Here is a 5214-nt window from a genome sequence, read left to right on the forward strand (position 1 = left end):
GTAGTGCTGGATGGAATTGACACCACGAATCCTGCAGGGCTGTCCATAAACCTGTAAAAGTACGAGGGCGTGGATATCTCTTCTGAGCAGGGACACAGCAAGGCATCACAGATATGCTCAGTAATGTTCATGTCTTGGGATTCTGGTGGCCAGCGGCAGTGTTTAAACTCAGAAGAGTATTCCTGGAGCCCATGTGTAGCAATTCTGGACGTGTGGGGCGTCGTATTGTCCTGCTGGAGTTGCCCAAGTCCGTCGGAATGCACAATGAACATGAATGGATGCTTGTGATCAGACAGGATGCTGACGTACGTGTCACCTCTCAGAGTCATATCTAGACATGTCAGGTGTCCCATATCACTCCAACTGCACACACCCCACACCAATACAGAGCCTCCTCCAGCTTGAACAGTCCGCTACTGACATGCAGCGTCCATGGTTTCATGAGGTTTTCTCCATGCCCGTCCACCTCCATCCACTTGAAACAATTTGAAACGAGACTCGTCCGACAAGGCAACATGTTTCCACTCAACAGTCCAATGTCGGTGTTAATGGGCCCAGGTGAGGCGTAAAGCTTTGTATCGTGCAGCCGTCAAGGATGCATGAGTGGGCCTTCGGCTCCGAAAGCCCTTATCGATGAAGTTTCTTTGAATGGTAGGCACGCTGACACTTGTTGATGGCCCAGTATTGAAATCTGTAGCAATTTGTGGAAGGGTTGCACTTCCGTCACGTTGTGCGGTTCTCTTCAGTTGTTGTTCTTGAAGGATCTTTTTCCAGACGCAGCGATGTCGGAGCTTTGCTGTTTTATCGGATTCCTGATACTGACAGTATACTCGTGAAATGCTCGTAGGGGAAAATCCCCACTTGATCACCACCTCGGAGATTCTGTATCCCATCGCTTGTGTGCCGACTCTAACACCACGTTCAAACTCATTTAAATCTGCATAATCTGCCACTGTAGCACCAGACACTTGTTATCTTATACAGGCGATGCCGAAGGCAGCGCCGTATTCTGCCCGTTTACATACATGTGTATTTGAATACGCATACCTATACTAGTTTCTTTTGCGCTTCAGTGTATTTTTTCTCTTTTTCTTTCTCTTTCACTATAAAGGCTGTACGTACACATGAGTTTACATGTCCTTGGTGAATCTGTTGGGAGTTCGCGTAACTGGTTACAAGACATGAAGTAAAGCTAAGTTTTTATAAATTATCATATTCAGATTTTGCTTAATGTTCTGAAATGTTTGATACACGAAGTAGGTTTGCTAGTAGCCAGCATTACATTACATTGCATTACAATTAATACTTGTTCCGTAGATCGTGAATACATCACTTCGTAATTATGTGGAAACTCGTCAGTTTAACTTAAGTTTCATTTACACGGTGTATGTTTTCTTTTTATAATGACCTCACATTTTTTTGGCAGCATTATTTCATAAGTGAATTTATGTTTTGTGAAGTACTGTGAATGTCTGGAGTTCCTTAAATAAATGTCAGCAAGGGTGAGCTCCAGCTATTAATCTGATCACACTCATTTGTCTAATGAATACTTTTTTGACGAATTGTCCGAAATTATGATGCCGATTGAAATCAGTGAATAAAATAGGCACAGTTGGCTACTTTACTGGTATGTTTATCATCAAAATTTGCAATAATCATAACATCATAAACAGCTGAACCTACGCGTTTCAGCAGATCATCAATGTGTTTCTTCTATTTCAGTTTCTCTTCAATACTCACACCCAGAATTTTTAACTATACTGCCTTAGCAACATACTTCTGTTCAAAGTTTGTATTTATCAACTGTGTTATGCCATTTACTGCACAGAACTGTATAAAATGTGTTTTCTCAAAAGTTAGTGAAAGTACATTTGCAGAGAACCACTTAATAACTTTCTGAAATACATTTTTTACAATTCCCTCACTTAATTACTGTTTGTTGGATGTGTAGCATTCTTAGAATCCCGGTGTGTAGCGCCACGGACGCAGACCAGAAGCACTGTGGCTAACGAGGAGTACGAAGGGACGTGTGCGACGCTTTGCTGATCCTTATGGTAAACGGTCAATATTAAGGGAATTATATTTGTCGATAATACAACCATACCATCAGTCAACGAGATTCAGCGCGGTTAGTCAAATGTGGATTGTTTCACTGGCGAGCCAGGAGGCTCTAGCAACATCTGCAGCTACGGTAACGTGATGAAGAATTATTATTTCTCAGCTGCGCCGCACTTAAACTTGTGAACTGGTTACTTCAGTGCGGTTCTGGGCGCTACTGTCTGGAACCGAGCGACCGCTAGTTCTAAGTTCTAGGCGACTGTTAACATCAGAAGTTAAGTCGCATAGTGCTCAGAGCCATTTGAACCATTTGACCACTTCTTCATATGCGTTGTGATTGATAATGCGAGGAGTTAAAGTACTTAAGTGTGTTTTGTTCGTTGTGATATTTTGTACCTAACTGAAATTCGTTCCTATGTCGTGAATAGGAGTGACAAGTCATGAGCCATTGTTGCTTCTATAATTTACAATCTGATAAATTTGTTGCTGGCTTAAAATTAAGTACTGAAATATTCTATATTGCAACTGACAACTTGTATATTGAAATTCAGATACGTTTTTGCCGCTACACTGCGCTTATGTAAACGGCATGCTTCTAATTATTTACGCAGAATGTAGTGACTGTAGCCATGGGAATGCAGTGTGCCTCTGCTGACACGAATGTGAAATTGAGCGTGTTTTGCTCTCTTGGTTTTGCTGCTATGTTTAATGTGCTGTGATACGACTGCTTTGTGAATAAATCGGCATTGTAGACCGATGTTGTAAAACCTGTGCTCACTTAAATTACATTTTGTGAAAAGCGTTTTAAATATTTGTTATCTTTGTTGTTATATGTCTTTGTGTGAAATGTTTCGGAGGGGGTACTATTTTTATGTTTCGTAGTACGAATATGGATTAACGAAAGTCTGGCACACAACAAGTCCAAATACTAACGTTACTGACTGCATTAATAATCGATAGTTTGGATAAGAGTATCTACCAGTAAACCTCCGAGTCTGTAAAGTATCGAACTCCCACGCACAAAACACCTACAGACTCGTGATTACGTTCATGTGTTAAATATTTGATGTTAAACACATAAACGAGGAAAAGTTTACGAAAGGTTTGACATTGTGTTTAAAGTTTGCTGTAAGTTTCTAATTTCTCTAATTATCAGTCACTGGCTGAGTATGACATGGATAATTTGCGCTTCGTTTTAAGCAAAAGCTAGTTTTCACTCAACGTCAATGTATACAACGTAACTTCTCCTATTGCTGTACAATGACATAATTTTGCAGGTCCCTTCAGTGGCTTACTTGGACAGTTTCTAAAATATACGTTGCGAACTGAGCCGGTGGTCTCTGCCTGAACAGCGAAAATGTAAACCGATAAACTTCCTTTGATCATTCTGTTAGCAGTGTCAGCAAGGAAAAGTTTCGTAAACGTTTGAAATGTGTTAAATTTGCTGTAAGTCACTAACTGCTCTCTCATTCCCAAATACCGAATGAATGAATCCTGAGTATTCGCACACGATGAATTACGCTGGTTCAAGACATTTATTCAGTTTCTAACTGTAATAAATATTCAAAAAATAAAAATTCAAAGACAGATCTTCAAATTTGATTCTTACCATCCTTTAATGCACCTAACTGCATAAATGAACAAGCTATATAAACCTTGATCATCTAATAATTCACCTCAGCATAATCAAGAGACTCATTGTGTTAAGACGTGTAACTTAATACCTGTTAGTGAGAAGATTATGACAGCCTTTTTAAAGTTTTAAATTTGCTCGACGATTATATGAAATATTGAAAAACAGATTTTTATTGCCCTTGGAAGCCGTTAGATAAATAACATTCAACTTGGACTGTGCATCATGAAACATGGAGTGGGTTAGACGTTTAGTGATACGTATACTCGGATGTGTGTCGTTGCACTGCAATAACAGTAATTTTCTACACGCAAATAGTGGTATTACCTCACGATACTTAATTTTTAGGCAGATTGCTGCTACTTTAACGCTGTTAGTTTTTTATTACGCCAACTATATGTTTCGGTAGAGATGTCAAAATTGTGTCGTGTAGCATTTTACGCATTATTTGGGAACAGTCTCCTAAAAAAAGATATTGTAATATATTGAACAGTGGTGCCGAACGAAAAGCTAAGAAAGGTAGAAATATGTTTCTGTTTGACAAGTGGTACGCAAAATACAAAAAAAGCACTACTGGTCGATTACGCTAATAATCTCAAAATATCAGTGAGTAGTCATCTGTGGTGTCTGAAACTGTAACGATAACATAAAATTAGTTAAGTGAAAGGCAGGTGTGAGAATTTGTAAGAAAATTAAATTCTTCTATGAAATACGTGCAGGTTCGAGTTACAGAAGATTCGACTATGATGTGCACGTTTCGTCACGGGATCACTTTCTAAGCTCGGGAGCGTTACTGTGGTACACAACAAATTCCAGCTGCAGGTGATACAAAACAGGCTCTGCACATCACAACGAAGTTTGCTACAGAGATTTCGAGAGAGTGCGCAAGAAGAGTCGGTCTACAAATTCCTTTCACCCATAAAATTGTCGCGAAATGACCACAACAAGAACATCAAGGAAATTAGAGCTTACACGTAGACATCACGACAATAATTCTTTCCACAGACCATTTGCGAATAAAACAGGCTGCCGGAGAAAAGAAATGTCTTGTGCACACACATTAAGGTGGACTGCGGATTATAAAAGTTTGTTTACATGTAGATTATGAGCCCCTGTAGTAACCATTTACACACAGACAAGAAATATTACAGAGAAGAATTTTGAAAAGAAATTCAGTTATTGACGCATCTTTTACAAAAATACAAGTTTCTTTCGGAGAATGGATTTAAATTTGGATATTTAGAAACTACCCTAGCCTAACAGAAAGTGTCAGAAACCGCAGGAGACTATGGAAGACCTCTGACCGATATGCAGACTATTGACAGTCATGTTCTAAATACGTTGGTGCCGTGACAATAGTATATTACGATAACAACATTAGGAAGCTATTAAGATGACAGAAAGAAATGCGTTACAAACCTAAACGAAGTTGAACTCTTGCTGATGCTCGTTAGCCAAGCCGAAATATGAAATTCTGTCTTCTGTAACCGCTGCACCGAAGAAGATCATCACGAAATTGCATA

This window comes from Schistocerca americana, chromosome 4, assembly GCF_021461395.2.
Source record: "Schistocerca americana isolate TAMUIC-IGC-003095 chromosome 4, iqSchAmer2.1, whole genome shotgun sequence".
In the NCBI taxonomy this organism is placed as follows: Eukaryota; Metazoa; Arthropoda; class Insecta; order Orthoptera; family Acrididae; genus Schistocerca; species Schistocerca americana.